The 13495-nt window shown below is 40.6% G+C and overlaps 1 long non-coding RNA gene across 2 annotated transcripts in view; it reads left to right on the top strand.

Moving 5' to 3' along the window:
* LOC142068673 (uncharacterized) overlaps window positions 1-13166 on the top strand; it is a 250681-nt gene extending 237515 nt beyond the window's left edge. For both annotated transcript variants that reach the window (XR_012664595.1, XR_012664594.1), the window contains 2 exons: window positions 6648-6722; window positions 12676-13166. This is a non-coding gene — a long non-coding RNA (uncharacterized LOC142068673). The remainder of the gene's footprint in view (window positions 1-6647; window positions 6723-12675) is intronic.
* The last annotated feature ends 329 nt before the right edge of the window (window positions 13167-13495 follow it).

Here is a 13495-nt window from a genome sequence, read left to right as displayed (position 1 = left end):
CTTGTGGGTTTTTGGCCAAGGATATGAAATTTCATAAAAATTCAGTGCCATTGAACCCAAGAAGTTCTGATTTAGCTGGAAGCATGACCCCCAAGCCCAACCCTAAACGGAATCTAGTTCCAGATCTGAGCGTTGTCTCTCTGCTCCATCTCTAACATTATATTTATTTTTAATGTGGGTAAAGACCAATCCCTCTTCCCACATTTGGAAAATTTAGACCAAATCCTCTAAGGTTCAGAGTACCCTCAGCTCTTGTTTACTTTTGCTGGAGAAGACAATGCACAAAATATTAGTCACAAGAGAAATTTTCAAGGTACGAGAGTCCTGCATATAGTTTACTATAACACTGAACACATAAATCCTCCTTACCACTTTGAAGATTTCTATACAGTGGCTGGGAATTATTTTATCTATTGCCAAGGCTATAGCTCTTGTTTTACTATTTAATGCTTAAAAACCTTTAACAAATGTCAAAGCAAGAAAAAATACTTTTCCCTTTTTATGATGCTAACCATGAAACCGTCCATTTGACAAACCATTTCCAGTTGTATGACCTACACCAAACACCCAACACATATACTCACAATTGCATATTTCCACCAGAGCACAGTAGAAAAGAAAACACTTAATATGACTCTAGGTAATTATATTTCACTAAGTGGTTCACCGAACATGCATACCCATTGTATCCATAAACCAATAGATATTTTTGAATCACAATACAGAAACATGCAAAATGTTACAGGAAGACCCCAGTGTAAGTAAACAAAATAATCAAGGACATCCCGTAATTTATACTAGGCCACGTCTCTTCATGCAAAAGGCACTTGTAGACACAGCAAAGATATCACTGCACCATCAACACCTCAGGTGGTTTATTATCACTTTATGAAGAGGCTGGCTAGAGATGTCCCAGTCATAGACATGTAACAAAGCCAATATAAAGTTGTCTGTCCAGCCCAAGCCTTGAGTAGACACACAAGATATAAATCACTCTCCTCTTCACTAGCGTAGACAAGCTTATCTCATAACTGCTCTCCTGCCAACGATGGCAGGTTTACAGTCCTGTAACTCAAACAGCCCAGTGCTTTATGCAGTTGTGTGCACCATGTGTCTACATCTGTACAATTAATTCCAAGCTCTGAGGGCAGAACTGTATTCCAAAAGTTATCTTTTTGGAAAGCAGATGGAAAGACAAGGCCTCTGGCTCACCAGGGAGATGGTTTCTGTATGTGCACCTCAACAAGCAATGAAAACCAGCTGATGTTTGGAGCCATGAATCCACTTTGCAATAAGGAATCCCATTTGTAGCAATGAATCTTACTTACATAGTCACTTGCCGATGAAGTGATAAGAGACAAATGGTATAACTCTTCTGAATAGTCAGGCCTTGTCTTATAGTATCTCTGATTGTAGCTGAACATTTAAATTCAGCCAGCAAGATGCACTTTGGAAATGGTATACAGGCCTGATCCAAAGTTCATTAAAATCAATGGAGCAGCTCCTCACCAGGTGTCATCTACATTTAATAACCAAAACAAAACAGAAAGCCTAAGAAAGCGTTTCACTCTGTTTCTGCTTATAAACTGAAATTTATGCTCTTGAGAAAGAAAATTGCCTACTTGTCTCCATAGTTGGTATGCCAGCTTTGGTCAACAAAGAAAAAAGGAAACATGAAATGAATTAATGAGCTCATTTTATTTTCCCTGGAATAATGTTTTTAAAGGCTCTGCTACAGGCAGCTCACCTTTTAATGAAACCTGTTCTGTGATATTCATAGAAAAGCAATCTCCAACTACATTGCAGCTTCACAAAGTTGTACTTTACCACTCTGATGATCATTAATGAACCACCTAGGAAAAGAGTTACAAATGCAACCAGTTTCTTTAATTATTAGCTGTGTATTTTTCATTCAGTAATTCTTCTCCTGACCTCACTGATACTTGAGGCTAGAACCTCAGTTGGTATAAATCAGCTTAACTCTTGACTTCAATGGAGCTACACCAATTGACCCCAGCTGTGATGGTTGTGGCTCTGAGAATCTACATACTTATAAGGCCAAATTTATAACCGGTATAAGGGATGCAGCTCCATTAAGGTCTGATTTTGGCCTATTGCAATTTTAAAGCTCTCCAATATGGATCAGATTCTGAAGAAAGATTCAAATGAAGTATCAGTTTCCAACTGAGCACTTTTTAGAGACATAAAAGGAAGTTATCGACAGAGATGACTGGCTGAATTCAAAATATTCAGTGGACTCAGAAAATTTTATTCTCTTTCCTACATGAAAAGATCAGGCCAAGACCCTCCTTGTTGAAAATCTGGCCCTAAACCACTATCCGCTCAGTTAAATAATGTATTACGTGAACATCTTTTCATGGATTTTTTTTCCAGCCCAAAAGTCAAATCGTATTTGTTCTCCTAGTGTAAGTACAGTATTAGGAATGAATTCATTGCAGCCCCAAACATATCCAAAGATAAGACACAGCTATGGAAGAAAGAGGAGTTAGAAGAGTATCAAAATTTAACTGAGCACATTTGGCTTTGGAATGAGTAGGTTGGTACCACTTGCTCTTTCCCGTATTACTATCCCAGAATGCTGTTGTCCAAGTTGGTGGGGGTGGAACAGAACTCCTTTTGCACTCTGTTTTGTAAGCCAGAATTATAAATGCTTTTTCTCATATTTTATCACTGTAACATTACTGTACCAGAAAAATATATCCGTGCAAGGCAACCATGGAGCAATATGTGGGCAATGTGTAATAACTAGCCATAAAGTTGTATGCCAAATATATGCACTGGTAAACACAATCTTGTCCTGATACAAGCTTTGTATGTCCTGCAGAATATGCTTAGCATCTAAATCACAAAGAGCTGTCAAATGATGGTATATAGGCCACATAAGCCCAGAAATGGGCAAAAGGCATCACTCACTCATTCTGTCAAGGACTCCATGTGCCAGTCTATGCAAACTGATTTGCAATCAATTGCAAGTGATTACACATTGTTTCTCATCGATTGGCACAAGGAATCCTTGAGAGAATAATGAGCTGCAGCTGATGACAATCAGAGACTACTGTCTCGTTGCAAGTTTGATTGCATATCCTTCCACGGATGCAATTGAACACTTACCACCGCAAAGCACAGACAGAAAAAAGAGAGGGAAAGTGAAACGTTAAAGCCTCTTCAAATCAAAATGACAGGTTGAAAGTTCCTAAATATAACACTGCAAGGATAACCTCTTTGCTTTGGATCAGAAATGAGATCTGCAGGCCCAATATTTCAGAAAATAGAAGCTGGGATCACAGGAAAAAGACCGTGGCCAACTGTCTCCAAATTTTGATCCTATCCCAGATGGTGAAATCTGCTCCTTTCGCCTGAGCTACTACGATGTGATCAAAAGATGCCAGGTGTAGGGAAGGCCCTACTATTGTTTTGCCCTGATTTGTGCATGGAATGATGTATTCCTGATTTACAAAGAGTGGATTATGAATTCATCTAATAGGATAGGTACCAGTAGCTGTATCCATTGGCCACATCTAGCTTGATGCAATGGAAGTATGATGCATGAAAATGATGGATTTCTTTCATAGGGATTTTATTTTGGGTCTTTACACACAAGCCTGGAAAGATAAATAGGCTCCATGGCTCCTCTCCACTCCTGCAAGATGGGGAAAAAGGTGGAGTGAACTGGTTTGGCATGCTGTCTGTGTTTAAGGGTGTAGGTTGAGAGGAAATATGGTTAAGGCAGTAGACTGGGACTAAAGAGATGAATTAAATTTCTGAGTCCACCGCAGACTTCCTCTATGACTAAGGGCAAATCATTTAATCTCTCTGTGCCTCAGTCCCCCATCGGTAAAACGGGGATAATAACCATCCGTTTCAGAGTAGCAACCGTGTTAGTCTGTATCCGCAAAAAGGAGTACTTGCGGCACCTTAGAGACTAACAAATTTATTAGAGCATAAGTTTTCGTGGGCTACAGCCCACTTCATCAGATGCCTAGAATGGAACATATAGTAAGAAGATATATATATACATACAGAGAAGGTGGAAGTTGCCATACAAACTTTAAGAAGCTAATTAAGTAAGATGAGCTAGTATCAGAAGGAAAAAAAAAACTTTTGTAGTGATAATCAAGATGGTCCATTCAGACAGTTGATAAGAAGGTGTGAGGATACTTAACATGGGGAAATAGATTTAATATGTGTAATGACCCAGCCCCTCCAGTCTCTATTCAAACCCAAGTTCATGGTATCTAGTTTGCATGTTAATTCAAGCTCAGCAGTTTCTCATTTGAGTCTGTTTTTGAAGCTTTTCTGTTGCAGAATTGCCACCCTTAAGTCTTTTACTGAGTAGCCAGAGAGGTTGAAATGTTCTCCTACCAGTTTTTCAGTGTTATGGTTCCTGATGTCAGATTTGTGACCATTTATTCTTTTGCGTAGAGACTGTCTGGTTTGGCCAATGTACATGGCAGAGGGGCAGGGTCGGCAGCCTTTCAGAAGTGGTGTGCCGAGTCTCCATTTATTCACTCAAATTTAAGGTTTCGTGTGCCAGTAATACATTTTAATGTTTTTAGAAGGACTCTTTCTATACGTCTATAATATATAACTAAACTATTGTTGTATGTAAAGTAAATAAGGTTTTTAAAATGTTCAAGAAGCTTCATTTAAAATTAAATTAAAATGCATTAATGTGATCCTTGCCCTTGCTTTTCCTTGCTGAGTTTTCCAATGTCTGGCACATATTTGGATACTTTAAGCTGCACACAGGCTTCTGAGTGATCAGTTGTTAACTGGCTCCGAGAGAGACAGAGGACAGATTTCATGTGTGAAAATACCTGTTCACACAGGTATGTGGATCCAAATGCTGAAAGCAATGCAAACACAATTTGCTTCGAACACTTAAATTTCACTGGCAGGGACTTCCAGCAGGTCAGAATAGAGGCCCCATGACCTCTCTTGGTAGCTTCAAGTGCATTCCGCAGATCTCCAAACTTTGATGCCCACAATTCTGAGCTTTTTAACTGAATGAGCTTCATTTTGAAATCTTCAATACCCATCCACTGAAATACAGACAAATCCAAGTAGTTTTCATTGAACTTTTCAGGTTTAATTAGAAAAGAAAGCATTGGGCCAAATTGCTTGAAATCTGTCAGAAAACTCTGATTCCAGTTCTTGCATGTACATTCTAATCTCAACGTCAAACGCAGTGTGCTGTTCCACATGGCATGATAGTGATGTAAGCAGCAAATCAGGACTTAAAAATATCCCAGCACAGTGGTGCTGGAACAATTTTTAAGGTGGGGGTGCCGAGCTGGCTGGGGGCGACTGCAGAGCTCCCGGCTGGCGGCTGGAACCCCAGGCTGGCAGCAGAGCTGAGCAGGGCCGGCGGACGGAACCCCAGCTGGCAGGCAGCCGGCAGACAGTACCCCAGACCACCAGCGGAGCCCCCGGAACCGGTGGCCAGGACGCGGGCAGTGTGAGTGCCAGTGAAAATCAGCTCCCGTGCTGCCTTTGGCATGCGTGCCATAGGTTGCCTACTCCTGATTTAGATTATACAACTCTTTGGGAGATGGGTGGCCTCTTCTTATGTGTTTGTACAAATAATACAAATGATTTTGGCTGTGACCTCTAGCTGCTATTGTAATGCAAATAAATAATTAAAGTAATGGGGAAGACTATGATTTGATAAAGAAAAAAATTACAAACTTGGGTGCCACACAGATGCTCAGTTTGCATCCTGCAGGTTTCCCCACTGACTGTTGAAATTAAATGTGGGTTGGTGTCATTTCTGGGCCTGTGTTTCCTAATATCTAGAAACCTCCCCTGCGGTTCCACAATTTCCTCATTAGTAAAACACAAGAAGGCGACTCCAGGACTGGCCATATGCATGCCAACAAGGTTAACAAGAAGAAAATATTCTTCCACTTCTGGTTCCCTACAATGATTTTTGTATACTCTAAATCCCTTCTCTTTAACAACTTTATAGAAAACCATGCTTTGCTGTGGAGACATGCAGAATCCTTCAGGTTCTGTGCAGAATTTCCCTTCTTGTTGTACATCATTTCAGAGTCTAGGACACTACATTGCATTAATTTCCTTTTCTCCTTTCCCCTCCCTATACCTGCAAAAAGAGTTTGTAGGGATCACTTCCTACATGCCCTTAAAAATTCTGCACCAAAACCTGGTCCCACTGGAATCAATGGGAGTTTTGCCATTGGCTACAATGGGGCCAGGATTTGGTCCTCTGATCACCAGTTCCTGCTGATTCCATGTAAGTTGTTCTTGCTACCTCTCTGAAGAATCCAGAGAAGCTGGAAGAGAATGCCTGTCCAACCCTTGGGGACCAGTTTAGGGTTCATCCCTATAGCATGTTCTCTCATGATTTGCCCAGTCCAGCTTTGACTGTCTCAGGAAATGGGGCTTCTCCTTCTCCCTTTGGGAGCTCAGTCTGAAAGGTACAATATACCAAAAGGTGCAAAATGTTGTATTTGAGGCAATGTGGTCATGTGGCTAGAATACTCAAATGAGAGACTAACAGTTGGGTTCTATTCCCAGCTCTGGCACTGACCTGCTGTGTAAGCACGTCACCTTGATTCTGCATCCTTTAGCTCAGGTAGTAGTGATTCATTATTTTGTCTCAACAGGTCCTGGATTCAATTCTTGTTGTCAACAAGCCACCCAGAGACTATTGCCTTGCACTAGCATTCCTAATGTTGGAGGTAAGACTGGATCATCTAATGATCCCTTCTGGCCTTAAAATCTAAGAATTGTCATCGCTCGGTGTTGTGACAGCTCTAAGGTGGCAGCTACAGGATAGTCTGTATGATCGGGCTAGCATAGCCACAGATTTAATTTAACAGGCAACTCTGCCCTGCCCAAGAAGGGCCACTTCCTCTTTCTGCCTTTTCCCACTCTTCGCGGTAAGCATAGCTGTCAATGAAGAACCATTAAATTAAAAAAAAAAAAGTGTCTTCCAACAAATGACACCAAACATGACTTAGCCCTCTCCTTCACTGAGAAATGTTGAGTAGAATTTTACTGGTTTGTAAGTACAGCATACAGTGTACTTGGACTCCAAACTGTAAATCAATAACTGTATCTGAAAGGTGACATTTCAACAACAGTGGCATGCTGAAGCCTGTCGGTATCTTTTTCTTTCTTTCTTTAGTATCCGGTTATAAATTTCTTAAATAAATGATGACCACATTTCCTATATATAAAATTCTCACAGCAAAATGACTGACCAAAGTATTATTATTTTATCAACTACAATTGGTTAATAACATAGTAAAAGCCTCCTGATTGTTTAATAACTTAGATGGGTTAATAATTAAATTACACAGTGTTTTAATATCATGTGCTGCAAAGAGTCGCAAGAGTCACAGTAAAGAGCCACTTGCTACTGGCAAGCCCAAGTCTGAGTATCACTGATGTGTACACACACACTCACAGTAAGAGCAAAGACACTAGACACTAAGCATAATGAACATTGGGAAAAATGGACCTTTATAGACTTATCAACCATTGCCATAATGTAAATACAGTGAAGGAGCAGTATGGGTTTTAATTAGGGATTGTCATACCATGGCTTTAAATTATGCGCTTTTAAAGTACAGTTGCTGTGTCAGCTACAGAGTGGCGAAAGGATAGGCAAAGAGATGTTGAAGAACCAAAAGCTGCAGGACAAGGAGGTGACAGGAGAAAGGGGGGAAGGTGAAACAAGAGAGCAAGGAGCCCCAGCAGGAAAATTGGAAGAGAAGGAGGTGAAAGCGGAGAGAAGGGAACATGCAGGAAAGGGCATTCTAGGGGGAAAAGGGTGCAGGACTAAGAGAAGCCACGCGCTTCAATAAAAGGAATTGGAACAAGAATGGGTCAGGATCTGTGGAGAAGGCGCTCTTCTTGTTTCTCCTGCCCCATGTTCTGCTTCCAACGGGAATATGTTTGGGTTTTTTGAGACACACACATTATTTTGAAACCCTCTTAATATATTTTATGACCTAAGCACTGGACTCAACTGTCAGGAAACAGCATACCTAATAAATTACTCATGCAAAGATGTGCAAGCAATGACAAACACAGTTACTGTAATTGAATGTGCAAATGAGGCATTCAGTTGCATGCACATTTTTGCGCACACAATTACACAAGCATTTTTCTGCTGTCTCTTTATATATATAGCAACAGGGAGTTGAAGAAAAAAGAATGTAGGAGACATAGAACATTTTTAAAGTGCTTTAAAAACATTAGCTGATTGATCTTCACAGCACATCTGTGTGGTAGAGTAAAAAGTGATTTTAGATTTCATGGCTTGATAACAGGTTTTGAAAGAAAGAAAGTTGTGTTTATGACTTTGGCCTCTTAGATGTTGCAGCAGCCTTTTAATTTAATTATAGCCCAACAATTCACCAGTACCCAGTAACAGAGAGAGCCATTTTATTAAGAGTGGACAATTTTCAGTCTTACCGGTGCCTTCAGCATAATAAAGAACTTTTATTTTAGCAGACGACAAGAAAGCTGGCAAGGTGATTTCATACAATGGAATGGTTGAAGTTATCAATAGGGTAATTTACAATAATTCTATTTGCAAATCGTACATCATCCTCCTAACAATAAATGTAAAATCCTGAACAGATATTTGATAACCCAGTCTTGAGTAATGAAATCTAATTAACTTGTATCTAATTCCAGATTCTGGCACCCGCCATTCTAGCCTTTCTCAGCAGTTCTTGTTGGCAATGCGGAAAGAAGATGCTGCCCAAGCTATCTCTGCTGGGAAAGCTTTGTGTTGTACAAGAAGGGCTCATGTTTGGCAAAAGCAAACTTACAGTCTGCAGGGGACTTTTAGAACATGATTGTGGCATGCCCCACATGCCCAGACAGGGGAATAAGAAAGCATCCCTTTCGCTCATATGCAGGCATGGATTACGGTTTAGTGAGGGAAGCACCCTCTGTGGGCTGATATCCCTCTCCTGTGCAGATGGATGGGGATTATTCAAGGCAGTGGAGTAATCGGAACTTTGACTCTGCCCCCTCCCACAATACTCCATTGGGCACAGCTGGTGCCAGGTAAAGGGTTGATACAAATTATTCCCCCTACGGTGGTGATATCCTAAGTCACATTTCTGTCCCTGGTCCACGCCTGGGGCAGGGCAAGTGCACCTATCTCTGGATTACTGGTAAACCCATAGTCTAGACCTCAAATTTGAAAAAGGAAAGGTGTGGAAAGAGTTATGAAATCTGTACAGGGCCAGAACTCAAGGATTTTAGAATCCTAAACTACTCAGATCTAGAATCCAAATGGCTGAATAGAGCATAGAGGTGGAGAAGAGCCTGCTGCAACACCCATAGCCTATCCTAAAGACTTTCCTTTGTGTATGGGTCACCAAAAGGCTCCAGGCAACCATCTTGAATCAGCTGACTTGCCTAAAAGCTTTACAGTGCAGAACCACCGCTATTACTACATTGTCCTCCTCCACCCCAATTATTTAATTATGTGTGACTTATTCAGCATCATAGTAGTCCATCATGCCGTACAGAGAGATTAAAAGACATGCTCCCTTCTCCCAAAGAGTTTACTGTCTAGGTTAGAGAAGACAGACCAAATATGACAAAGGGAAAGACAGCATTAGACAAGCACATGTCTCAGCAGACAGGCCAAGAACATAAGGACCATTGGACATGTCTGAAGGTTGTCCCTCTACGTCAGGGAGGAGCAATGTTGATGAGATAGTAAGGAATGCTACAGGGTCACTGCATGTGCTCTAACTTTGCATGAATATAAGGTATAATCTAAGTATAAAAAGCAATCAGGAGGACACGTTTTACAAGGCCTTTTAAATTCACACGCACAAATTGTTGTTCTTGCTGCTGTTGTAAATGTCCCTGCACTGCATTTTCTCTTGAATGGGTGTATATATGCATATCAAAGCAATTAAGAAAGTACATTTTCCGTTTTTCCATTCTCAGCTTTGATGGCATCACTATGGAATGACACATTTTAGTTAAAATGGCTTGTGAATAAATACTGTTGCCGGCATCACATAGCAAGCTGATAAATAATCTGTGCATAGTAAAATAACTCACAACTGATACACATTGTAGCACACAGACTGCATGTAAATAACTAGGTCAGTGTTAAAACTAAAGGGAGAAGGGCCAGAAAAAGAAAAGATTCAGCCACCATAGAGAGCATGGGATGCATCATGATCCTATAGTCAGTTTTGAGCTGTTCAGATTGGAAGTTCTGTGCAGAGGTGATCTGTGATACGTTACAACGATCTGATCTGTCATCCGGTGGTAGGTCAGAGCAGACTGTCTACACTAGGACAGGTATATGGATGACCTCTTTTAGCTATAGACAAGGGGGGAAACTATATAAGCCCTATTGGCAGTATAAGTATAGTTAGTTTCAGTGCAGACTGATCATTACAATTTTTGCATATTCATCAGAGTCTCTTGGGAAGGATGACACTTAGAACCTTAGTTGCAATTATCTGTTTTGGAAATTAAGTTATGTGTTAAAGAACACAGGCACCCTGGGGCTTTGAGCTGTAACAGCTACTTAGGTTTCACTAAATCCGATGAAGTGAGCTGTAGCTCACGAAAGCTTATGCTCAAATAAATTGGTTAGTCTCTAAGGTGCCACAAGTCCTCCTTTTCTTTTTGCAAATACAGACTAACACGGCTGCTACTCTGAAACCAAGGGAATAAGTTACTCAAGTGAAATTGAGATGGGAGATTCTGACTCACATCCCTGCCCTATTGCCTGCAATATATGAGGTCTTGAAAGACCTTCTATATTATCAACAGGGGATCGAGGTACAATGATTTTCCTAGTCTATGTATGCTGATTAGGGCTGGCTGGAAAACAACAATTCTGTTTCACACAAAAAAAGAAATTGAGGTTTTCAAATTTGTTTTTATTGTGATGTGGAACAAAACAGAAACCTTCTGAATGTTGCGTGAAAAAAACAAGAGTGTAAGACCTGCCTGAGAATAGTCAGGTTTTCAGGGCACTCACCTGGGATGTAAAGAGGCCCAGGTTCAAGTCTCTTCTCAGTCCCTCAAAATAGGGACCTGAACATTGGTCTCTCAAATTCTAGATGAGTGCCCTAATCCTTTGACTATTCTAGGGTCGCTCATTCTTGTTCCTTTGTACCTTTACAAAATTCCAGCCTGTACCTTAGAAACCAAGATGTGTTTTGGAAAACATTTTGGTTTCAACAAAACAGAAACATTTGCCAGAAAACAGTTTAGTCAAAAATTATTTGACCACTTTACCAGTACATTCTAGTCCACTCTAGTGTTGCCCTTGTGGCTTCTATGTCCAAAACAGCAATAACCAACAGCCAGAGAAACTCCAGCTCTAGTTACTATGGTGAAGTGTATTTATGCTAGCCTGACTATGCTCCATATCTGGCTGTATGTGGATGCCTACTGACTGGAATAGGAGAGCACCTCCAACCAGGCTCTTCTGAGAGCACCTTTACTGTGTATGAGATGCACAGTTTTGAGCACCTCATGACAGGAAGCAGGTCGGTCTTTACCTTCCCAATGTCTTTGGGCAGACACATCGGTCACTCCTCTGAAGTACTTGGCAATGGAGGCTTTCAGTTTTCGACTATAGGAAAGTGGGTAATGGAAGTTGTATAAACCATGGAATTTGTGTTGCCTTCCTGCATAGTGAAATTTGTGCTCTGCATGTTTTAGAGAACTTAGGTCTCACCCATATTCTTGACCCTGTGCACAGCATAAGAATTATGTTACAAACATGTTGTTGAACTTTTATTACACACATTGAAGGTTTTGTTGTAGTTGCAGCTCACACATCCATTAAGGAGCTTGCATACACCATGCAACGCATTATGCAGGCATGATATGGAATTTGTGTTGGAGCTTGCAGCTCATGCACATTATGAAGCTTGTGCTTTGAGCATGTTCTCTCCATCTAGCAAAAAGAAAAGGAGTACTTGTGACTGGGAGTGGATGTGTCATTACACAAAGTAAAACTATTTCCCCTTGTTTATTTCCTCCCATACCGTTCTTGTCAACTGCTGGAAATGGCCCACCTTGATTATCACTACAAAAGGTCCCCCTACTACCCCACTCTCCTGCTGGTAATAGCTCACCTTTCCCGATCACTCTTGTTACAGCCTGTATGGTAACACCCATTGTTTCATGTTCTCTGTGTATATAAAATCTCCCCACTGTATTTTCCACGGTATGCATCCGATGAAGTGAGATGTAGCTCACGAAAACTTATGCTCAAATAAATTTGTTAGTCTCTAAGGTGCCACAAATTCTCCTTTTCTTTTTGCGGATACAGACTAACATGGCTGCTACTCTGAAACCTCTCCATCTAGCTATCTCTGTCTATTGTATTCAATTTTTACCCATCACTGTGGTATCTAAGTACCACTGTAGAAGGTGTCCTGAGTATCCTGGCACTTGTGTATGCCATGAAATTTGTGCTCACATAGTACAATTTATTGGGGAAGAGGAAAGGGGAAGGGAGTGGTGTGCATGTGTGATGGAGTTGGTGTTGTGCAGATGTGTTCAGAAATTTGGTTTTGTGTTGTCCAAACTTGCAGGTTTTCCATTTCTCAGTCATCACACTTTACTGAAGAAGTAACTGTGTCACTCAGAAGGGTCTTCATTTTTTCTCCATTTCAGTTTTCCTCTTGGCTTCAACAGTTGAGATACGGAGAAAGGTTTTGTTTTTTTAAGCACAGGACTGGAAGGCAGTGGTGTCTAGATTTTTTTTACCAAAAATTGTCTGTGCTATTTTTGAGGAACCAGTTAGCCTGGCTGTGGCAGTTTCCATGCCTGTAAAATGCTGGGGAGATACTGAAACCGTCCTTGGCTAAGCACTCTGAAGCCTTCAGGAGACAAGCTCAGTGTGGGTGCTGGTGTTCTTTTTTAATCATCTTGGCATTTTTTTAGAGGTAGCACATTCAATCTGTAAATCTAGGGCCAGGCTGTGAATCTCCACGAGCAAGAGCTGATGTAAAACTGTTGGCCCGCTGTCCCAAATCAATCACCTGAAACATGCAGACGTTCTCCTCCTGCCAAGTCTTCGCTGGAGCTCACAGTTAATACCTATGATTCAATGGAATGATGCTCAATGTGATGTCACCAACCTAACCTTCCTGGGGTTAAAATGAATTGTTAGGTCAGATTAAATAAAACATTCTGTTTTCAGTGAAACATTTTTTTACATGTGTATGTTTTTTTTTCCCCCTCCATAATAAGAGATTATATACTGGTCTTGTTACATATGGCACTTTCCATTGTACATAGTCAACCCACATTATTAAAAACACTGAAACTAGTATTTTTCCTCCTGAAGGGGGTGTTTGCAGAAGGTTATGATTATAACTGTTTTAATATGTAACCTTTTATTGTAAACAATTCACAATAGGTCTATCTTTTGTTTGCCACAGTTATACATTAGATCTGGATTAATGATTGACTTGGCTGTATGGTAATTTAT

This window comes from Caretta caretta, chromosome 12 (genome assembly GCF_965140235.1).
Source record: "Caretta caretta isolate rCarCar2 chromosome 12, rCarCar1.hap1, whole genome shotgun sequence".
Lineage (NCBI taxonomy): Eukaryota > Metazoa > Chordata > Testudines > Cheloniidae > Caretta > Caretta caretta.
This window is presented reverse-complemented; position numbering and strand designations above follow the sequence as displayed.